We start from the raw sequence: 24,493 nt of genomic DNA, 5'->3' as shown, positions 1-24,493 counted from the left end.
GGAAAGTGTCGTGAAGAATGCGCTAATTGTTTATGGTTAGGAAAAGTTTAATGGCTTCACAAACTGGGACAGGGCAGAAAGCCCATCTGTAGGGAGGACTTGCAAGTCAGGTAAGATGCACACTTGAAGTGCAGGGCCTCAGCTCATCCCATTCAACAACCTCTATGTTAGTTTTCTTTTTCTTTTGAGGGAGAGTAATTTATTTTTCTTTTGCTTTCTTTTTTTTTAAAATAAAGTTTTGTGTTTAAAAAAATGTAAAGATTTATTTATTTACTTTTATGCGTTTAAGTGTTTTGCCAGAGTGTATGAATGTGCACGATATACGTGACTGGTACCCAAGGAGGCCAGAAGAGGGCTTGGATCCCCTGGAACTGATGTTACAGACGGTGTGATGCTCTATATGAGTGCTGTGAATGGAACCCAGAGCCTCAGAAAAAAACAAGTGATCTTAACCGCTGAGCTGTCTCCAACCCCTGTGTTATTTTGAGATATGGTTTTATACGCTGGAGAGATGGCTCAGCAATTAAGAGACATGGTTTTATATAGCCCAGGCTGCCTCAAACTGACTGTGTAGCCAAAGATGACCTTGAACTCCTGATCCTCGTGCTTCTACCTCCTGTGTGCTCAGATGACCAGTGTAAGAGAAATTTCATAGGACGAGGATTAGGGAGATGCCTCGGGGGTTAAGAGTACTTGCTCTCCAATCGTGAGGACTAGAGTTCTAATCTCAGCATGCATGTAAGGAGCCAGGTGTCCCTGCAAAAGCCTGTAACCCCAGCACTGATTTTTTTCTAATTAGTTAAAAACAAAAACAACTGAATGACAACAGAATAATTCAAGCCACACTTCATGTGACTACCAGCATAGCTGAAAAAATGAACAGCCCACGTTCAGGAAGAGATCCTGCCTCAAAAGTAGAAGGCAGAGAATGACAGAAAAGGATGCCCAGCAGCCCCTCCAGGCCTTCCTGAGTGTGCACAAGCTTGCATCCCCACCTGTGTGCATATACTTACACAGATCAGACACAAATAAATAAATGAATCTCTAAAATAGTTTCCTAGAATGACAGGGAAAGAGTAGCCTATTGAAGCCATGACTGGCAGCTAAGTTCTCCATGAGGCAATGTGGGCTTTCCTTTGTGATATGATAGATACGACCCCTGGATTGGAGATCTATCTCATAAGTCTTCAGGAACTCCTTGTGGAGTACAGCCTACTGGTTGTATGTCCCATGACTTCTAGCTTAGAGCTGGACAGAGAGAAAATTTTCCATGAACAGGAAATGACCAGCATTTGGTCCAACAAAAACTCCTTCTTCTTACACATTGTTCACAGTGTTGATCTGTGTCTTGTTTCTCTCCTACCCCTGTGAAGCCCTTGAGGACAGGGACTAGATCTGGTGACTGACGAACCGGAGACAGTGTCCCCTTTGTATGAAATTTATGTGACTGTGAGCTCAGGGTCTTCTGCCGTCTTCTCTGTAGCCAGAGCTTCAGGCAAGGGTACGGCTGGCCTGGGAGGTGTGGGGAGTAGTTTGGGAAAGGTGTTTTCTCTAACGTTCCGTACATCCCTGCAGTATATATTTGAGAAATGTTAATCCATGGAATGGTGTTGAATGACTCTATAATCATCTTTATCCTTATCGTTAGAGTACAGCACAGCCTTCGGCCCTGGACTGCAGTGACCGGAATCAACCCAAGGAAACCATCGATAAAGCTGGGGCAGCTTCAGTCCCCACCCCAGATGCAGGTGAGAGAAGTGGTGGGGACTGGGACAATGACAGCCTTCTTGACAGAGTGGCATAGTGTCTGCACGAGAAGGCTCAGGGAAGCACCAGCAGATGCCCTGACTTCCCGGGATGTCCGGCTGGGAAGGAGTTGGCTCAGGTTGCCAGAGCCCAGAAACCTTGCAAGAGTAGCAAATTCTTTTAACTGATCCATCTCTCCAGCCCCCATGTTTTTGTTTTTGCTATTTTTGATACAAGGTATTACTCCGTAGTCCAAACTGTCCCTAAACTCATAATGTAACTCAGGCTGGTCTTAAACTTGAGATCCTCCCGAGTGCTGGGTTTACAGCTGTGGATCACTGTGCCCCCTGGAGTCTCTTCCGTCACCCTTCCGCCTCTTACATATTCCGACACCTCTCAAGACTGAGTGCAGCTGGGGCTGGGGCTGCATGGCAGAGAGCGGGTCTCAACCCTCTTGCTTCAAGGGAGCACTACGGATGGCCCTCTCTTGTGAGTGTCTCCTGTGAGTAATCACGGCTACGTTGTTTTCAAGACCACAACAGGGCCGAGGAAGGTGGCATGAACCTATAATCCCAGCACTTAGAGGCAGAGGCAGGTGGATCTCAGTGCGTGCAAGGCCAGCCTGGTCTACATATGAAGTGCTGGCCGTATCATGTACAGAGGACATGTTCCACTTTAACCCTCTTTTCCTATAAGCTCACAAATGGCAGACTTCCTCCATGGATTTGTGGATTTATCTTGAGGTTCCATCACCCTCCCCACCACTCTGGACTCTGGATAACATTGGGGGGCCCACTGAATCTCAAGCCAGCCTACTCTCCCAAGCTCCAAGCTGTACCTCTGGGGTGCCCAGCATTGTACTCTATCTCCTCCTGCTGTCACCCCCACCCTCCTGAGTTCTGTGCTAACTTCTGGTCACCACAGGTTGCCCACATCCTTGACATCTCTGATGGCTGAGGTTTTCACTGCTGCCTACAGACACTTCCTGTCTTCCTGTCTTAGGTATTTTTCTTCCATACCAGAGTGAGCTCAAAGAGTGTCCATCTAAAACAAACACCACACACACATACACAATCAGATCATGTTGTTCTTTCTTGAGGTTCTCCAATGGCTCCTCATGACTTTCAGGGTAAAGTTCATGTCCTTAGCACTCAGGGTGGCTTGTGACACAGTTTCTGTCTCAGTGCCCCTTTATTCCCACAGGGCGTCTTACATTCCAGTCGTGCTGGAGTGCTCACAGGTACCCAAGCCGTGAGGCTGGGCCACACATCTGGTCTTCACGACATTCTTCCAATACCTTGCCTTATTGTTAGTTGACTTGCTTTTTATTTTTATCAGTACTGGGGATTGAATGTAGGATCTTGTGTACATGAGATAAGCCCTCTGCTGCTGATCCACAGCCCCCAGCCCTCTTGTCATTTTTTCTTTTGAGATAGGATCTCATTAAGGTGTCCTGATTGTCCTGGAACTTTTAATCCTCCTGCCTTAGCCTTTCTAGTAGTTAGGAACTCATGTTTTCCCAACAACCTATGCTCTGAGTTTTTGATGATTCTCTCCCCCCATCCTGGCCCACCTGAATCTCCAAGACTCTGTGTTTCCCAAGGTTCCTGGGTGAACTTGCACCAATTTCCACATTGCTGGGCTTCTGCTAGACTACATGGTGGATTGGGGGAGGGTCTGCAAAGAATGCCTGGTAAACAAAATGAGCAAAAGATGGTAAGAGGCGCTGGTTGGCTTTGTGGAGCTCATGGTAGATTGTACCCTCTTGCTCTTGGGAACAAGTTTGATTTCTCGTGGTGTTTGCCTTCCTAAGAAGGTGTTTGTTTCTGCTTCAGTTTATTTCATCATTGATTAAGTATCTTGGGATTTAAAGGGGTTTAGTATTAGATCCCTGTCCTCAAACAACCCAAATCCTGGACAAATGTGAGTCAGTTCTCTCCTCCCACCATGTGGGATTCAGGGATCAAAGTCAGGATCTAAGCCAAGTTGGAAGTTATTGCCTTTCCCCTCTGGTTCATCTCACCAGCCCCATGTGCTTTGACTGAAGCTACAGGAAGAGGGTTGCGCTTACCTTCACAGGGATGTTTCTCACTTGATCATGGATGCTTCCTTAGAAACTGATTTGCGCTGGGTGTGGGGTTATCATTAGACTCCCAGGACTGGGAAGGCAGAGACAGGAGAATTGCTGCAGGTTCTAGGTTATCCTGGTTTATATAGCAAGTACCTATGTGCCAGCCTGGGCTATCTATCAAGAGCCTATCTCAAAAACAAAACTCAAATAAACAACAACCAAATAAGGAAAGTAGTGGTGTTCATTAGGCAAAAGGACTGCTATGAATTCAAGGCCTCTCTGGGTTACAAACAAGTTCAAAGGCAAGCCTTGGGTATATACATACCAGGACTGTCTCAAATATACACACACTCACATACACACAGACGCACACTGTAGCAAACACACACACACACACACACACACACACACTGTCTCAAACACACTTTCTCTTTCTCTCTCATAGCCTCAAACAAAGGAAGAAAATAGTTTATGTGTCCTCTTTCTTTTGGGTTTGAGAGCTGGATATTTGTGTAAACACGGCTTCCTTTGGATTCCAGAAATCAACTTTACCTGCCCTGTCATTTGCTTCCAGATCACAAAGGGATTTTGGCGTTTCCTGAGATCTAAAAACCAGCTTGCATAGAAGAGAGCTTGCGTTTGGTCAGCTGTGGTCAGTTATTTTGGCAAAAGAGTAGCAAGTCAGTCCATAGAACCACTTCTAGATCTTGAGAGCCTTGTAATTCTCTGCCTGGTTAGTCTGTGGCTTCAAAGCTAATAGACATTTTGAGGGTGAGATGTTGGGGTGTGGAAGCTCCAAATGCAGCCCACGCAGCCATGCGGCTGCAGCCCTGACTGTCCTGCTTCAAGGGCAGTGGACAAACCTGAGGCTGCCTGGGCTCCAGTCCGGTTTCAGTTGCTGTAACCCTGGGCACGCTATAGTTTGTTTGTTTTTTCTTTCTGCTTATTTATTTTTAAACAGGGGCGGGGTCTTCCTGTGCAGCTCAGGTTGGCTTGGAGCTTGTGATCCTCCTGCCTCCACCTCCTGAGTACTAGGATTACAGACGGGCATGTGCTGCCACACCCAGTTCATTTTATATTTAAGTTCCTGAGTCATACTCACACTGTGACCTTGGTAAACGTTTTAAAAACAACAAAACCATTTTAACCTGATTGTTTTCACTATGAATGACAGAACCCAGGGCCTTGCAGTTGCCAGGCAAGCATTCTACCATTGAGTTACATACCTTGCCTCCCTTTCTTCTTTTTTCATTTTCCTTTCTTCTTCTTCCTGTTTATATATTATTTATTTATTTGGAAATGTCTCTTGGAATTCAGGCTGGCCTTGATCCCATTTTGTAGCCGATGATGGCCTGAGGTTGGCTTCAGACTTACTGTATTGGCAAGGATGGCCTTGAACTCCTCTTGCCTCCCACCTTCTGAATACTGGGGTTATTTATCGGTGGTCATTGACTTTGTGCATGCTAGGCAAGCACTTTACTCCAGCTCTCAAGTCCTGTCTTTAACTTTTTATTTTGAGACAGGGTTCCACTAATTTGAACTCATTTTGTAGCCCAGATTGTGAATCTTTCTGTCTTAGCCTCCCAAGCGGCTGGGATACTAGGTCTGGCTTACAATTTCTTCTTCTTCTTCTTCTTCTTCTTCTTCTTCTTCTTCTTCTTCTTCTTCTTCTTCTTCTTCTTCTTCTTCTTCTTCTTCTTCTTCTTGATTTATTTATTTTATTTGAGAGAAAGAGAGAGAGAGAGAGAGAGACAGAGCGTGAGCTCCCATGTGCCTACTTCTATGTGTACTATCTGTGTGCCTGATGCCCTTGGAGGCCAGAAGAGTTACAGACAGTTGTGAGCTGCCTTGTGGGTGCTGGGAATTGAATTTGGGTCTACCGGAAGAGTAGTCAGTGATCTAACCTCTGAGCCATCTCTCCAGCCCCTGGTTTTATTTTTTTGTGATATTCACTTCGGTGGCATTAAGTGCTTTCCTGTTCTCGTGTGGTCCTCAGCATGCACAAAGCTCCAGAACTCTTCCCATCTTCCACAGCTCAAACTCTATAATCACCAGCTCCTCATTCCCTTTACCCAGCTCCTCGTGACCGCCTTCGTTGCTGTGACTCTATGAATCCCGTGACTCCAAGCACCTAATGTAAGAGGACTCCAAACTATCTGTTCTTTGGGGTCTGGCTTGGTCACTTACAGTAATGTCCTCAGTGTTATAGCACTTGTCAGAAGGTAATCACTATTCAATATTAATAGTAGTTTATTTCATGGATGTGCCACATGTTGTTTGTCTGTTCATCTGTTGATGAACATTTGGGATGCTTTTTACTTTTTTCTGCTATGAACACTGATGAATGAATATCTCTTCCAGTCAAAATTTACATTTACTACTGGGTATGATGGTGCACACCTCTAATCCCAGTACTCAGAAGGCAGAGGCAGGTGGATCTCTGTGAGTAAGAGGCCAGCCTGGTCTACACAGCAAGTTCTAAGCTATCCAGGGCTACATAGTGAGTTTCTGTCTCAAAATAATTTTTTCGAAGGTGCGGAAATGTGCCAGTGGAGATCAGAGGACAACTTCTGGGAGTTGGCGCTCACCTTCCATCGTGTGAGTCCGGAGGGCTGAATTCAGGTTGTTGGGCCCAGTAGCAATCTCCTTTTACTGGCTGAGCCATCTTGTCAGCCCTGCTTCCACTTCTCTTGGGTGTGTAGCCAGTAATGGAACTTAGGGATGTGGTCCCTAGCTTGTGCTTTATGAATCAGGAGACGTCTGAGCACTTGCTAAGAGAGTTCTTTTCACCACCCCCACTCTCTACCGCTGTGGCTCACAGACTTTACCTTCATAAACATCAGCTTGTTCAGATGAACAGGTCCTGAGCTCACCACTGCATCTGATACGCCATTAGCAGTCCCTGTCGTCCCATCTTCCACATCTGTAATGCAGTCCCTTTCCCGTGACTACCACAACGTCCCACATCTGTAATGCAGTCCCTTTCCCGTGACTACCACAACGTCCCACATCTGTAATGCAGTCCCTTTCCCGTGACTACCACAACGTCCCACATCTGTAATGCAGTCCCTTTCCTGTGACTACCACAACGTCCCTGATTTGAGCCACAGATCTCACCTGCATTATGGTGGCTGTTTCCTAACTGGTCTGTCTCCCTTTCTGATCTTTTAATAACGCAGCAACAAGACTGATTCTTTCAAAGCATCAGACAAATCAGGTCAGCCTAGGCTGTCATTTGGCACTTAGAACTTTCTGCAGCTCTCCACCTCACTGGGAAGCACACACAGCTCAAGGGCTAGCCATGGTCGAAGGTTGCATAGCGTCCAGCTCCTACTTTCCACCCCTTGGTCCTTTGATGTTCTTTGACCTGGCAATCAACTCTTTGCTATGAGCTATGCCTGGAATGCCCTTCTGTTTGATAAGTTCTTCTCTCAGTAAACACCACGTCACTAGAGAGACCTCTAACATTCCTTTTGTAGCTAACAAGTTCTCCCTCCCCTGTCTTCAGGTATAACATAGTCATCCTTCCAGCCAGCCAGCCAGCCAGCCAGCCAGCCAGCCAGCCAGCCAGCCATGCATCCATTCTCCTCTCTCTCTCTCCCTTCCTCCCTCCCTCCTTCCTTTCTTACTTTGTACCTCACTGTGTAGACCAGCCTGGCCTTGAACTCACTTCAGTCCTCCTGCTTCAGCCTCCTGAATGAATGCTGGGAATAGAGGCATGAGCCACCACAGTGGCCACCAGCATTCTTACTTCTTCCATATTCTCATTTACTCACTATTCTTGGACACATATTAATACCTAAATTTGTTAACTTCCTCCTCATTCACTAGAATGTAATCTTCATGATGTTTTTATTCTTTAATTTCCTGCTGTAGCTTTCAAGATCTCCTTTCTTAATCTATAAATAATAAGATAGATACTTCTACCTCTGTTATTTCATTTGTATTATTTTTTATTTATTATTTATTTTATTTATTATTTGTATTATTCTGTTATTTCATTTATATTGGATATAAATGCCCATGGATGCTGAAGCATATGGTTCATTGCAAGTTTGAGGCCAGTGGAGGTTGCACAGTGAATTTTAGACTAGCCTAAACTGCAGTGTGAGACATTGTCTGAAACATGGACTGTCAGCCCATTTAATTAAAAATTTTAATTAAAATTAAAAATTTAATTATTTTTTTAATTAAAAAATTAAAGGTGATAGCATACATCTTTAATTCTATCACTCAGGAGGCAGAGGCAGATGGATCTCAGGAGTAAGAGGCCAGCCTGGTTTAAATACTAAGTATCGGGGCAGTCGGGACTACATAGTGAGATGTTGTCTCAAAAAAGGGGTGGAGGTGGCTAGTGAGATGGTCAGGGTAAAGGTTCTTGTTGCCAAGCTTGGTGTTCCGAATTCAATCCCCCAGGATCAATATGGTGGAAAGGGAAAATGGACTCTTGGCAGTTGTCCTCTGTGCTCTGCCTACATGCTGTATACCTGTGCCTCATCCCCTGCACAAATAAATAAAAGTCACAACATTTTTAAAACCCCATTTGAACACTAAGAAAATGCTTTGCTCCTGCCAAACCCAGAACACCGCCTTTGAGTGTTAAGAGTGACCACATTCTGTATCTCCTGATGTCTGTACTCCAGGCTCCCTCCTCCTCTGGGGGTCTTTTCTAAGGAGGCCACATCAAAATCACACTTCAAGTCCCATTTACATGCTTGATGCTTTCCCCGTCACATGTTTCTTTTAATGTATCTGAGAAAATGTGGCTCCCCTTTTTTCCCCCATTTTATCATATATTTCCCTATGTCTCCTTTGAGAGTAAACTCCTTAAAGAGAGTTTGTTTGTTGTTGATAATTGTGCACCTGGCCCTCTGAGAACGGGATCTGTCATTTAGTGGGCATCCAGTCAACATTTTCAGGACGGTGAAGTGATCTGCGCGCTTCCTCTGCTTCAGGTGCTACGGAAACGCTTTCATCAAAAATGAGCGCAGGAGGTGTTATCAGCCGTAGGCGCTGGGCTGGCGGCACAAACTGAGCTCTCACGTCGCTGCGCTATTTGCCCTTGAGTGTCAAGAGTTGAGACCTGAACCCAGACGAACTGAGTACCTCCTATTCATCCTTGGCTTTGTCACCAGTCAGCCAGATGGGGTCTAGTAATGAACTCATCATGCTATAGATAGCTAATTGCTGCTTCCTCTCTCCATCCTTTGGTGCCGAGGGTGGAGCCCAGGGCTTCACACAAGCTGGCAAAGAGTGTACCCCACCCAACGACTGCTTTTATGTATTTATTTCTTGCTTTATTTATTTATTTTAAAAATTTTATGTGTTTGAATGTTTTGCCTGCTTGGAAGTCTGTGTGACACGTGCGTGTCTAGTACCCTGTAGAGATCTGAAGAGGGGGCTGGATCCCCCTGAGACTGGAGTTACAGATGGTTGTGAGTCCTGGCAGCTTTTTCTGACCTGCGTTACCTTGACCTGATGCTGTAGAGAACATACCATGCAGATCTCTGACAGAGGGCAGAATTTCAGAGCTGGCTGGTTCTTAGCTTTCTTTTGGTTATCAGTCCCTCTTGTTGTAAAGCTGCAGTAAGAGGCCTGGTGAGGTTGAGCCGCCCCCGACTCCTGGGTGGTCCTGAGCTGTGGATGGGTTGATTCCTGAGCCTGTTGCATTCTTTTGACAATCCAGAAGTTCTGACAACCTCTTAAAGAGCAGGCAGAATGGTTGCTCTTATCAACTAGTGATCTAATGACTCTGGGATTTTGGGGTCTCCCGTAATTTGGGTGCAGATCACTTTTAGGAGGGGCAGATGCTAGCTGAGATCTCCAGCTCTGGTGGCGGCCACTCTTCATGCAGTGTTTCCTGGTGTAAAAATTGTGGCACTTCTAAATGTCTCGGAGGTGTTAACTGCACGAGATAATGAGTCTTAGGACATCGTGTGTCTCTATGTTCTGGACAGTTAGTTTGTCTCTGCCTTTTCTCAAGTCTCTTAGGGGTTAAATGCAAGCAGGAAGGAGCAGGTCCATTCTGCATATTCCATACATTCAGAGGAAACTATTACTTAAAAAAGTATTGTCTTAAAAACTTTAATAATTTTCCCAAAGTCACGGGGAGCCAGCATTTGAACCTAGACTGGGCAGCTCCAAAGTCTTTTCTCTTACTTATTTTGTTTTGTGACCTTGATGAAGATTTATGAAGAAGGCAAGCTGGACCTTGAAGAAGGTTCCAGGTTTGACATCATGGGGACAATTTGAATGATGGCGCAGAGACAGAGGCAGACGCAATAGGAATAAGAAAGTGGCCCCACCTGGAAAAGGGTATGTGCTGGTGAGTGGTGGGGAAGAAGAGGCAGGAGGGTGAGAACAGATCATGAACGATCTTGCCTACTGGGCATGGGGAAGCACTTCTGTACTCCCAGTGCTTGAAAGACTGAAGCAGGAGGATTGCTGTGGGTTCCAGACTGGCCTCTCCTACACAGGAACCTGAAAGCAGGGGCTGATGCAGAGGCCTACTCCCCATGTCTTGCTCAGCCTGTTTTGTTGACCCCAGGTCAGCCAAGGGCTATGTAGAGAGACCCTGTCTTGGGGGAAAAAAATCTTACCCAGTGTGGTAGCTCACATCTGTAATCCAAGCATTTGGAGGGTTGTTGAGGCAGGAGGATTGCTGTTAGTATGAGGTTAGTTTGGGTTATTTTGTCTTATTTAGGGTTTTTATTGACCAAAAACAACTCAGTGAGGAAAGGGAAACTTCCACATCACTGTTCATCACCGAAGAAAAGTCAGGACAGGAACCTGGAGGCAGGGGCCAATAAAGAGGCCATGGAGCAATGCTGCTTACTGGTTGACTCCCCATGGGTTGCTCAGCCTGCTTTATAGACCCCAGGACCACCAGCCTGGGGATGGTACCACCCACAATGGGCTGGGCCTTCCTCACTGATCACCAAGGAAACGCTTTATAGTCTTGTATAACTCAGCCTTGTGTAAACATTTTCTCACTTGAGGCTCCCTCCTCACTGGGGGACACTAGCTTGTGTCAAGTTGGCATAAAAGTAGCTGGCACAGCTATGCAGTGAGTGCCAGGCCATCCTGGACCGTACTGTGAAACTCTGAATCAAAAAGAAAAGCCAAACCAGGATCAGCAAGATGGCTCTGTAGGTGAAAGCATTTGCCTCATAGGCCTGGTGACCTGAGTTGGAGCCGTGAACACATGTAAAGGTGGGAAGGAGGGAACCACCTCCATGAAGGTGTCCTCTAGGCTACACACATGAGCATCGACACCCACACCCCATATAACACACACACACACTCCTTTCTCTCAATTAAAAAAATAGAGAAATAGAAAAAGTTTGTACGCAGAGGTTTTTTTTTTTTTTGATGAATAGGGGTATAGTCTTTGAAGTGTCTTGCAAGTGAATCTCTGAAGGTTTGAGGGTACAATGTAGGTTAAAGGGTTGGAAATGCAACCTTCTGGGGTAGGAAGGCAGCACTGGGGATTCACTCTAGGATGATGCAGAAGGAAACCTCGTCACCTTTCTTCCCAATTCAGCTTAGCTCCTGGTGGAAGGTCAGCCTGGCGGCTATCCCAGCTGCTAGAGTTTCCTGTGTGGGTCACATCTCCTTAAGCATCAAGGCACCCGCAGGGCTTTGGGGGAAGGGGGAAGACTTCAGTCTCAGTGAGCCAGTGTGCTGGATCAGGCAAGGGGCCTTCCTCCACTTGAGTATTCTGACTTGGTCCGATCAGAAAGCAGCAGATCCAGGGAGAGTTTTTGTTTTTTACATTGCAACAGAATTCCTTGCATAGCAGAGAGCTCAGGAAAGAAGGCCCGGCTTGAGGACAAAGGTCAGGGCTTCAGAGTTCAGGGCCCATTCAGAAAGGGCCAGGCCCTTTTGTGCTAAGCCGAAGTTGGCCTGACAAGCCTCAGAGTTGATGTATGTGGAATGAACTCTGTCGTGACCAGTGATTTAATCTAATCCCCAAGCTCCACTTTCTCCCACTTTGAAACTATCAGCCACAGAGGGGCTTTGACAGGAGGAGAGGTAAGTTTGGCAGGCGCTAGCACCGCCCAGAACTGCTGGCGCTGGGTCTAGCATGCTTTCCCCAGCAAGCCCTGCAGTGTTCAGAGGACTGACTTCCTTGGCAGGCAGGGAGCAGGGTTTGGGTGAGGCTTCCAAGCCCGACTGCTGCTCTCCTGCTAGGAACTAGCCATGGTGGGAGGCTGGGAAAGGGAATGCCATTCTCCAACCTGGCATTATCAAGCCAGAAAGAAGCACCTGACACCTTATCCACCTCTCCCCTGCATTCCAGCTCTTTGGAACCAGCCAAGTCTTTCACTGAAGTCCAAAGGAGGTGAGATACCCATATTCCCCAAAGCCATTTTGGAGTGTTTCTGAGAACAAAACTTCATAGTGTAGTGGGTGAAAGGGGCAGAGCTGCTCAAACTTCATCACCCAATTTCCCAGCCGGTTCTGGAAAGACGGTTTTGATGTTGTGCCTTACCTGGCTCACACACAGTGGAAGAAGGGAGTGGAAGGCACTAGGCCTCCGAGTAGAGGCCTGCTCCTTGTCCAGGCAGTTCTCCTCTGCGTGGTGACAGGCTCTTAGAGAAACATCTTAATAAAAGTGTTCTGAGCAGCCTGGCAACCTTCCAACCTTTCTTGTACCAGAGGCAAAAATGTTGGCTTGACAAAAATGTTTAGGTAATCTCCCAGCACATTTACCACTTGTAGACCCCAAACTGTACAAGTTGTGGAACTCTTGAGAAAAAAAAAAAATAAAGCCCTTAAAAAATTGCGCAATGGCCTTATTCCAGCGAGTGCCAAAGTAGGTACTCTGTGATCTTTAACTGTGTCAACGGGAGAGAGGTACTTTGGGTCAAGAGTCCCAGGAAGGGTCATTTTAATGTGATTCTTTCTTTTTATTTTATTATTTTGTGTGACAAAGTTTCATTACATAAGCCAGGCTGTCCTTGAATTCCAGATCCTCCTGCCTCGGTCTCCTGAGTGCTGATTACAGGCACGAGCCAAGAAGCCCAGCCTTCCAGTGGTTCTTGTAACAACATGTGCCCTTTCTCTAAGCACTGCCTATTGTAGAGGTCAACTAGGGAAAATTAAAAGGAGAAAAACAAACGAATTGTTGTTATGTGGGGGGATTAAGATGATTTATTTTGTGTATGTGCCCTTGTGCACATGCCTGTGGCTGGAGGCCACAGTCAACCTTGGGTATTGTTCTTGAGGGGTCATCCACTTTGCTGTTTTGAGGGCTAGTCTCTAATTGACCCGGAGCTTCTGACTGAGCTGCCTCTGGCTCCCCAGCTCTGGGATTATAAATGCTGGCCATCACAAACTAATGTCCTCATGCTTGCTCAGTGTCTTGATCACTGTATTGCTATGAAGAGATATCATGACCAAGGCCACTCTCATAAAAGGAAGCATTTAATTGGGCTTGCTTACAGTTTCAGAGGTTTAGTCCATTATCATCATGGAGGGGAGCATGGTAGCACCCAGGTAGATATGCTACTGGAAAAGTAGCTGAGAGTTCTGTATTCAGATCTGCAGGCAGGCAGCAGGAAGAGAGAGTGCGGCACTGGGCCTGGCTTGGGTTTTTGAAACCTCAAAGCCCACCCCCTGTGAGACACTTCCTCCAACAAGGCCACACCTCACAATCCTTCTCAAGTAGTACCACTCCCTCATATCTAAGCATTCATTTATGAGCCTATGGGGGCCACTCCTGTTCAAACCACCACATCTAGCAAGTGTTTTACCAACTGGGCTGTTCCTTCACCTTTTTGTACTGGTATATCAATGAAGGTTTTCTCCACATCAGGCAAGCACTTTACTCTTTGGCCCCAGCAAAAGCCATTTTCTAAGTTGGACATGCTGTGTACATCTTTCCTCCTAGCATTCAGGATGGAGGCAGGTGAATCTCTAAGACCTCTGGCCAGCCTGGTTTACATAGGGAGTCCAGGCCAGTCAGGGCTACATAGTAAGACTCTGTCTCAGAAAAATAAAATAAAAAAGTGGAGAAGGCCTGGAGGGTGTTCGTGTCTAGCATGCACGAGGCTCTGAGATAAAAAAAGTACAAAATTAGTTGATATTACTCAGTTTGTGGCTACAGAGATGGTACAGTGGCTAAGAGCACTGTTCTTACAGGGGACTGGGGTTCTGTTCTCAGCATCCACATGGCTCCTAACAACTGTTTGTTACGGGGATCCTATACTCTCTTCTGGCCTCCACAGGCACTTCAATATATGGTACACATATATTCATACATGCAGACAAACCACTCAAATACATTAACACACAGACAAACACATAAATATTCTTTCTCTTACATTTTTTTTCTTGTTTTACTTTCCCTTTCTCCCCCTTTCCCTTCCTTTTTCTTTTCCTCCATTAGTCTCTCTCTCTCTCTTTCTCTCTCTCTCTCTCTCTCTCTCTCTCTCTCTCTCTCTCTCTCTCTCTCTCTCTCTAGGATAGAGGTGGAGCTTAGGGCCTGGCAGGTACCAGGCAAGCACTCTACCCCTAAGCTACACTGTAGCCTAAGATGCTGTTTTTCAATCATGTTCTCTGAACTATGTGGGTAAATGAGAGAGAACTGATTGCTTGGGTCCTGGGTTTTGTTGAGGGGTGTGGCTGGGGTGACTGTGAGTAGCTAGCAGCGAAAGAAGGGTCTGGTCTTACTGTGGGCTGAGCTCAGGGGCTCAGCCCACCCTTGCAGACCTTCAGGCTTGGCTGACAAGAAGGGGGTTCTGGAAGATAACCTCCAAGATCCATGGCAGAAGGAGGATGAATGAAGGGATAAGGAGACCACGTACCCTCTCCTCTGAAGATAACAGTGTCTCTGGAGAGGAATTCCTGTGAGGAGGGGCTTCTGCACGGGCTGCTGATGTTTGAAGGCCTCCTGGATTAAGAGCACTCTCCTGCCCTCACACCCAGTAAAACAGCAAGTTTCCCAGTGTACATTCCCATCGCATACCAACCTTAGCCTTCTGTTTTCTTCCTCAAATATATCAAGGTCTCTGGGCCTTTTTCTGAGCTAGTCTCTGACTAGGAATGCCTCAGGCCTCAGAACAGCCATTGCCAGCTCAGATAACCAAACCCTGGCTTTCCTCAGAGACCTCTCTTGTCCCCCTGTCTCTCCCGTGTCGTGTCTGACAGTGTCCCTTCTCACCCAGCTCTGTCAGACTCTAGCCTCAGCCTCTAAGATCAGGACCTTACTTACCTCTGACCAGGAGTTTCTCTCTGGCAGGTAGCTTTTCAGACACGTGAGCACTGCAGAAAGGACCCCCCTGCTGCCTGTGAGCACCTGGGCTATCAGGTCAGTTTCTGTCTGCCCTTGCTTCAATCCCCAGGACCCACGTGTTCAGTAAGTGTTCGTGGTCTGATTGGATGACAAACTCACCTTTTTCTTTAAAAGAGACATTTTTTTTTTTGGTTTTTCAAGACAGGGTTTCTCTGTAGCTTTGGAGCCTGTCCTGGAACTAGCTCTTGTAGAACAGGCTGGCCTCGAACTCACAGAGATCCACCTGCCTCTGCCTCCCGAGTGCCACCACTGCCCAGCCAGAGGCATCTTTTAAAAAATTATTTGTTCATTATTATTACTGGTGTGTGTGTGTGTGTGTGTGTGTGTGTGTGTGTGTGTGTATGTATGAATGTATGTATGGAGAATACATTATGTATGTGTATATATATATATATATATTATAGTATATGTGTAAAGAACGTGTATGACTAAGGATGCATGTGTGCCACAGCATGTACCTAGAACTCAAAGGTCAACTTGAAGGTTTCAATTTCTTCTACCTTGGGTTCTGGAAATCAAACTCAGGTCATCAGTACTTTTTATTTGCTGAGCCATTTTAGTCCCTCAAACTCACTTTTTAATCTCTATCTGTCTGTCTGTCTGTCTGTCTGTCTGTCTATTGTGAACAGGGTCTCTATGTGCTGGAACTCTCTGTGTAGACCAGGCTGGCCCCAAACTCATACAGAGCTGCATGACTTTGCCTCCTGAGTGCCTGGGATTAAAAGCTTTCAAACTCACTTTTTTTTGAGGAGCCTAGTTGTCATATTCTATATCTCATGCAACCTTCAGAAGATCCCTGAGAAGAAGGTGCTGTGTCCATTTTACAAATAAGGAAAGTGAGGCCTAGTGGGTTTGGTAACTGGCTGAAGTTACTGCTCATTTATTGTTTTAGACAGGGTCTAATGTACTCCAGGCTGTTCTGGAACTCACTCTGCCGCTGAGGATGGGCACAAGTGCTGGAGCTACAGGCCATCATGCTCAGGAAGTGACACATTAATAAATAGTTTTTACGTGGTTTAAATCTACCCATGTTTGCTGTCACCGTCATCGCTACAAACCCTTCCTTTCCAGCTAAAACTTGGTCCTCATTGCACATTCCCATTAAACATTACCTTCCCAATCCCCCTGCCTGAGCCCCTGCAGCCACCCTCCTATCTCTACACAGCTAACTATCTGAGTAACCTCAGAAGGTGCACTCACGGGTCGCCTTTGGGTCTGGTCTATTTCACTGTCACAGTATTTTAAACAAGAGCTTCTGGCTATCTTCATGCCAGGGTCTGGATCATTCCTTGGGAAATTATGGTAGCGGGTAGGAAGAGAGGGAGGGGAAGTGGGGTCCTGGCGTAGGCATCAAGGGAAGGCTGAATTCATGTGGTTGGTGAGGGCTGGTGTGAGTCAGAGTGGGCAGGAGCCACAGAGAGGCCCTGGGCTGGGTGGAGGAGGGGAGGTGCCTGGCTTCTGGTTGTTATTACTTAGTGGTGGTGGGGTTGACAGAGGCCTAAGAATTCCAGGGGGAGAGATATCATGAATGGTGGCTCACAAGATGGGTGAAGTATTTGAAAGGGGTCGAATTCCTTACTCTCCTCCCTGCTGTGGTGAAGTTCCTCACAATGCACATGAAGAAAAAGGGGATTTTTGGTTCACAGTTCTAGGGTACAGTGACGGAAAAGTCACAGTGGCAGGGTAGTGGGGCAGTCGGTCATATCACATGTGTGGACTCATGTCTGTAATTCCAGCATTTGAGGGGTTGAAATAGGGCTAGCATGAGATCCAGGCCAGCCTACGGCTGTAGGGTAAGGCTAAGACTCAGAGAGAGAGACAGACAGACAGAAGATAGTTCAGGCATGGAGGCACATACTTGTAACCCCAGAATTTGGGGGTCGGAGGCAGGAACACCAAGAATTTAAATCATCCTCGGGTACATAGTGAATTTCATGCAGGCCTGGTCTACATGAGACCTTGTTTCAAAAAAACAAAATGAAGACAAACAATGTGGAAGAGGTTCAGTAAGTCAGTCAGCTCTTGGCCCTTGTTTTCTATTTTTTTGAGGTGAGGTCCCAGTGTGTAAGCCCATTCACTTCTCAAATATGTGGTCCTTGTACCTCAACCTCTTGAATGGTGGAATTATGGGTATATGTGTGGATGCATGCCCGTGTGCATGTAACAGTGTGTATGCATATATGTACACATGCATCTATGTTTGTACAGGCGTGTGTGCTACACACATACAAAACACTCATGTATACATACATTTAAAAATGTATGTTTGTTTGCATATGCATGTATGTGGACTCACATCCACATATATGTGCATTTGAGAGCAGGCTGATGGAGGCTAGAAGTCTCTGCAGCTGTCGGGTTATAGCCAGCAACACCAGAGTTACTGTCAAAATGGCCTCAGACTTAGTCTTAGACTAGAGTGGTTCAGGCAAATATAAGTGACAGATTTATCAGTAAAAATGATATTGCCTCTGTTGGTGAGAATATGAGCAAAGAGGTCAAGACCATGATGGCTTCACCTACTGAAACAATCTACCTGAGCTAATGCGAGCTCACTAACTCCAGTCAGACTGGGGAGGAACCAGCAGAGGACCAAACTAGACCCTCTGAATGGGGTTGACAGTTGTATGGCTGGGGCAGACTGAGGGGGCCACTGGTAGTGGCACCAGAATTTATTCCCTATTGCTTGTTCTGGCTTTTGGGAACCCATTCTCTTTGGATGGATACCTTGCTCAGCCTAGATATAGTAGGGAGGGCCTTGGACCTTCCCCAAAGCAATGTGTCTTGCCCTCTCAAGGAGTGGATGGGAAGTGCAGTAGGGGGGAAGATGGAGGGAGTGGGAACTGGGATTGAAATGTAAAATGAAAAAAAGATAGTTTGTTTTTATTTTTTTAAAAAATAAAATAAAATAAAAAAGTTAGAGGGACGATGCTCTCTTAACTTTATGAGGTCTTGTGGGTATGGAGAGAGATCTAAATTTGACTAATTTTCCTCTTCCCCAAAGGGGAGGCCTGGAGGAGTGCCAGATGGGGATATTATAGGGCATTCAGACTCCTCTGTTACTGCAGACATGACATCCCTTGTCCCCACTGTGTCCTGCCTCTGTGTTCCTCAACATGCCGTCCACACTAGGGTTCCCTCTTCCCATTGTCTTTGCTCTCTTTTCTTGGGCAGTGGTTCTCAGCCACGGGTGCTATCCTTCTAATGTCTGAATACACTTGTCACAACTAGGGGACTTCTACTGCCATCTAGTATGTGGTGGCAGGATTGCTACAATGCAAAGCTGACTCCTGCAAGACACAATAAAGAATTGTCCTATCTACAGTAATTGTTGATGCTGTTGCTCGGGCTGGTGAAATGGCTCAGTGGGTAAAGGTGCTTGCTGCTAAGTTTAATGCCCAGAACTCACATGGCTGAAGAGACAACTGACTCCCCACATGTGAACTAACTCTCTCTCTCTCTCTCTCTCTCTCTCTCTCTCTCTCTCTGCCGAGATATTTGGGTTTGGGGCTGCTGGACTTTCATTTTCAGCCAGAAGGACTCCTCTGAGCACTGCCAGTGTCCCATGGTGCCAGGCACCATCGTCCAGTCTGCACCCCTATTGCTAAGGAAGCCGAGGCTCTCCCCATAGGCATCTCTCTCCAGATCCTTCTCTGACATTCTTTCTATTTTCAGGGTTGGCCACTGTGCTGAAAGTTCCTGGGCTGTCCTACAAGGAGGGTTGTGTTGGGAGGAACTCCAACAGGCCCCATATCTTTACTGTCTAATATATTCCCTTGAACTTTACCAGTTGGGCAAGCACTGGCTTATTGGGAACAACCTGTTTAGAAGTCTTTTGTTTTGTTTTTTTTTTCTCTGCAAGAAAACTAGGGGAGAGGGATGAAGGTAAACCATCATTCGCAAACTTTCTGCCTCTAGTGCTGGATGAGCATCTGGGAGCCTAGTCAGCAAACAAGCCTCACTCTGTGGCATAACTAAACAGCAGGGCCATGAAGTGTGAGGCTCTAACTCTGGAGGCTTTGGTAGCAAGGAAACCTGAGTGTTTTTCTTTTTCTTTTTCTTTCTTTCTTTCTTTTTTTTTTTTGAGACAGGATCTCACCCCATCTAGGTTTCCTGAGTGCTGTTATCTTAGGTGTGAGCCATCAGGGCTGGCTTGCTCTTTGGTTTATGTTAGAACACACAGGCTTTGGTAGACTGTACTTGCTGCTCACCTCATCCTTTCTACATTATGAACTAAAACAATTGTCACCTTCCTTTTCCTTCGAGCCTTCAAGTACACACACACACACACACACACACACACACACACACACACACACACCCCTGTAGCTCTTACATGAATATAATTAATCCTGATATAATTACTACAACTAATCTAATTGTCTCCTGTGCTTCTAAGGGTCAGAGACCACGTTGTCATGACTCATCTTTCAGCCCTTGTCTCTGAATTATTAAGTGAGCCTGATGGGAGATAAGGCTCCAGGAAGTGCTTTTCGAGCTAAACTCAAGTTCAAAGAAGAATGGCAAATTTGAGCCACTGAATAGCCCGAGGAGAGGTGCTGCCGGAGAGCTGTGTTGCGGAACATTTGCTCAGCTCTGTAAAGATGTGCTGCTGTTTTGCCTTGCCTAAGGCACCTGATTGGCTTAATGAAAAGCTAAATGGCCAATATGAGGGAGGAGATATAGGTGCTACTTTTGGGCAGGAGTGTAAGCAGGAGGAGGAATTTAGGCTTGAGGAGAAAGAAAAAGAGACGACAAGGAGATACCAGAGAGCAGCCAGACACAGAGGAAGCAGGAAAGTAGGACATACAGCATGAAGACAGGTAAAAACCCCGAAGCAACATGTGGAGGAATAGAAACAGGTTAAATTAAGTTAAAAGAGTTAATGGGACAAGCCTAAGCTAAGGCCGAGCATTCATAATTAATAAGTTTTTGTGTCTTTATTTGGGAATCTGACTGTAGCCGGGGATGCTGGTCACCCCCATCTTTCCTTACCAAGCAAACCATGGCTTCTAGTGTGGTTTCCTCAGTGTGGCTAGACTTGACCACCTCAAGATATGTGTTTAGAATCTGTGGTAGAGACTAGATGCTGAGAATTTAAGGCATCTCATCCTGTCTGTCTGTCTATCTGTCTGTCTGTCTCCTTCTCTGGCCTCGTCCTGTATTTCCTTTACTCTGCTTTCTTCTGCCCTCCATCACAGGGTCCTGGTACCATGATGTTCTGTCCAAGTACATTGAACTAAGTAACCTTAGGATGACTTCTTTGAAATCTGTAGCCCAAATAAATCTTTTCTTGGTTACGTTGTTTGTGGCTCCAGTGATGATAAAGATTTTCTTGGGGAGAAGAGAATGGAGGCCTGAGAAGAAACAGAGATTCATTGAGGACAGATAAATCAGCTGGGAAGGCTAAAAATCGGCTGGTAGGAGAAGAGAAAGCCGGGGCAAGGGAAATGTTTTTACTTGTTTATTTTTATTCATGTGTATGTGTATATCTCTATATCTATGTGTGGGTACCCATGGAGGCCATAAGAGGGAGAGTCGGGGCTTGAGAGCCATTGGATGTGGGTACTTTGGAACTGAATTCAGGTCCACTGGAAGAGCAGCATGTGCTATTAACGATTAAGCCATTTCTGCAGCCCCTGGGTAATATTATTTTTTAATTCTCTAAGATGGCAGATATTAAAACTTGTGGCCTGCTCAGGACAATGATTCAATAGAAACAGAGAGATGGAAGAGGCAGAAGACAGGAAGATGCCAGATGAAGCCCTTGCATTAGGAGAAGGAAGGAGAGGGTTTTTTGGTACTCTGTTGATTTCTGCCACAGCGGCCAGCCTGCCTCGACTGTCCGTCTAGGATGTTATGTCATCACCTGCCGCCAGGTGCCTTTCCACCATCCTTATGCCACATGCACACCCCTTAAAAGTGCCCACATGGTCCTCTCTCTTGCTCTTGCTCCTCTTTTCTGTCTGTCTGTCTGTCTGTCTGTCTACCTGCCTCTCTCATGTACCCACTCCAAGACAGCCTTTTGCTCTTTCGCTCTCCCGTCCTCCCTCCCTTAATAAACATCTTGCGCTAACTCTGTTGCATGGCACGCTCTCTTAGGGGCATACCTTGACAGGGCCTGCCATGGTACTTCCGTGTGGTTTATCCTTTCACCCTGGAGGGTGTACTGGCCCTGGCAAGGAACAAGCAAAGCCCATCTGTAATTAGCGTTATCTGCCCAGCTTTAGCTAAAAGTCCAGTTTAAGATGAAAAGTTCCAGATCCCAGGAATACCCTTAGTTCCAGGCAAAGCAGGGCAGTTGGTCATTCCATCAAAGAGCAGGCCTGCTGTGAGAACTCACAGCTGGATGAAGGCAGGCAGGCAAAAGGCTGGACAGAAGGAAGATGAGGTAGCCTTTGATCTTGGCTTCTGTTTTCTTGGTGACTTAATCAGTGAGATTGTAATCTGAAAGCAAAGACTGGGAGGGAGGCAGGCTCAGGGGACCAGATAGGGTGTGGGCTCACCATGATGCAAAAGGAGAAAGGGAATTTCTAACAAAGGTAGAAGGGGCATTTCCAGGCAGTGCTGGGTGGCAGCTTGTCATTGGTAGTCAGAAGTCTAAAGGGATACCAGTCAGCCTCAATGTGGTTTGGGTACTCTGCAGTGAGCCAAAAGGCTGACATACTGTTATAATCAACTCATTGGAAAGAAAAACTATTAGAATATAATTAAAATGGATACATTATTGGCAACACATTCTGGGTCTGTAGAACTGGGAAGAAACAGCAGAGGCCAACCTCTTGAGAATAAATAATGAGTCCATCCTCACCCGTGACTGTGTGTGCGTGTGCGTGCACGCGTGTAGTTCAAAAGTAAACTTCTGGTGTTGGTCCTTACCTTCCACCTTTTTTTGAGACAGCACCTTCCATGCCCCCGCCACTATGTACACCAGGTTAGCTAGACTGAGAACTCTCCGGAATTCTCCTGTCTCCTCCTCTCATTTCTCTGGAAAAGCACTGGAATTGCAATACTCCAGTCCTGGGCTGGAAAGATGGTTCAGTGATTAAGAGCCCTGACTGCTATCTTTCAGGGGACCCAGGTTCGGTTTCTAGCACCCACATGTTGGCGAGTAACCAGCTGTAACTCCAGGTCCAGGGGATCTAATTCTGGCCTCTGCTGGGACAGTATACACATGGTGCATAGACAACATGGTGCAGACAAAACACACACATTAGAAAAAGGCTGAAAAAACTTAAAAACAAACCAAGGTGTACCACTGTGCCTGGCTCTATGTGGGTTCTGGGGATTCATATTTAGGTTCTCACGTTTGGATGCAAGCCCTTACCCATGAAATCCCCAGTCCCTCTTAGTGAATTTTGGATAATGGATTCTTAAACAGAGCGGGTACTTCAAGAATTTGCAAAGCCTGTGGGTTTGGAGCAGTAAGGGCTCACATTATACACCTGCCATTTACTGACCAGGCGCCTGTGACCCTTACTTAACTGTAAAGCTTAGTTTTGTCTTAAAAATGTGGCCACAGTGACCTGTGCTGGCCGCCTAGCAGAGTATAAGGACTTCAGAGCAGGCACATGCACCGTCCTGCGCTGACTGCCAGGACAAGGATTTGCAGTGTGGTTCTGGGACACGCTCAGAAGTTTCCAGCTCTGTCACTTTAATAAATACAGATGGAGGAAACTGCTGACCCGTGGGGTGTGGTAACTGCGGTTGTCAGAGGACTGAGGTGGCCAGCTAGAGGACAGAGATGGGCTGAGACAAGAGCCTGGCGTGGAGATAGGAAGTTCTTCATACGCAGTCTTGATGGATGGGACAGGAGCAGAGCTTCCCAGGTCTAGTGTGCTGCCTTAGGAGGGTGCTGAAGCACTGTGTCTTGCCTTCTGCTTTATTATTATTATTATTATTATTATTATTATTATTATTATTATTATTATTTTTGTAAGGCCTGGGATCAAACTTAGGGCCTTGCATAATCTGGGTGAAGGAGCCTCTCCTGATCTTCATCCCAAGCTCATATGCTCTGTCTTACTTATTTTATCAGTTATTATTATTATTATTATTATTATTACTGTTTGAGATGGGATCTTACCATGTAGTTCAGACTGGTCTCACACTCATGTCAATCCTCCTGCCTCAACCTCCTCAGTACCAGAATTGTAAGCATAAACCTCCGTATTTGGCTTGTGCTCTGTTTCAGAAGGCAGGGACAAGAGGCCATTTTAGAAAGCGTTTATTTAAAAGTTGAAATATCCTCAGCATAAAGGCTTTGCCTTCAGCGATTCTGCCTCATGAAGTGACTCATCCATTCCCTGGAGGCTTCTGCACAGCCAGGGCTTTATTGAGCCAACTACAGACACATTAATTGTTGGACAATTGCTCCCATTTTGTCATGGCTTATAACTTGAAGGTGACTTTTTTAATATTTAAAATTAAAACACAATTACATCACCTCTCCTCTTCCCTCTTTCCAGTCCCTCCCATGTTCTCCTCAATTTTCTCCTACTCAAATTTATGGCTTCTCTTTTTTAATGATGGTAACTTTTGAAAAGAAAATACTCAGTTATGGAGAACTCAAAACGCTTTTGAAGAATTCATTCTAAAACTGTTCGGTGTTGACTTTTTCTTCTTTTGGGTATGAAGAGTAAAAATGTTTCGTGATCCCTAGCTTAATTAAGTTTAGACTTTGTTTTTTAAAAATTACATTATTAATTAAAAATTAATAATAAATTTATTAATTTATTTAGTCTGTGTCCATGAGTACCACAGTGCATGTGCGGAGGTAGGGGACTGCCTGGAGGAGTCAATTTTCTTCTTCTGCCACCTGGGTCCTGGAGGCCAGGCTCGACTTTAAGTGTCTTCACTGACTGAGCTGTCTTGATGGTTCTTAGTTTTAGGACTATCATGTTTTGGTGGTGCAGGGAATGGAATGAAACCCAGGGCCTCACATGTGCTAGGGATGTCCTAAAGCTAGAACTCCAGTCTTCCAGGTACTTTAGTTGTACTTTTTGGCTGGCCTTTGTCACCTTGGACACAACAAACCTCAGCTCTGTCAGCAGTACCTGTGGCTATGACCACTGGACAGACCTTAAGGAGGCCAGGAATGGAGTTTCTGTCTGTAGCTCTGGGAAGGATGTTTGACTGTTTCTCCATCTGTAAGATGTGGGTGTTAGGACTTGATGAATCCACACGTGCTTAAAAAAGGAGATTTTATTCTGACTGGGAGTGGTAATGCACTCCTTTAATCCCAGTAGACGCAGGTGGATCTCTATGAGTTCAAAGTCAGCCTGGTTTACATAGTGAGTTCTAGACCAGCCACAGATACATAGTGATACCCTGTCTCAAAAACCAAGTTTTATTTTTAAGTGTGTGTGTGTGTGTGT

At 45.9% G+C, this 24,493-nt stretch overlaps 1 long non-coding RNA gene across 2 annotated transcripts in view; it reads left to right on the top strand.

Annotated features, from left to right (window-relative positions):
- Positions 1 to 24,493, top strand: part of LOC146893566 (uncharacterized) — a 53,941-nt gene that overhangs the window by 12,570 nt on the left and 16,878 nt on the right. The window contains exons 2-3 of one of the 2 annotated variants that reach the window (XR_015003200.2): positions 1,649 to 1,748; positions 6,351 to 6,382. This is a non-coding gene — a long non-coding RNA (uncharacterized LOC146893566). Of the gene's footprint in view, positions 1 to 1,648; positions 1,749 to 6,350; positions 6,383 to 24,493 lie in introns of those variants that run through there. The other variant, XR_015003201.2, reaches the window with a different exon arrangement.

This window comes from Myodes glareolus, chromosome 7, assembly GCF_982192425.1.
Source record: "Myodes glareolus chromosome 7, mMyoGla1.1, whole genome shotgun sequence".
Lineage (NCBI taxonomy): Eukaryota > Metazoa > Chordata > Mammalia > Rodentia > Cricetidae > Myodes > Myodes glareolus.
The sequence above is the reverse complement of the archived record's forward strand: the minus strand, read 5'-3'. Positions and strand labels throughout refer to the sequence as shown.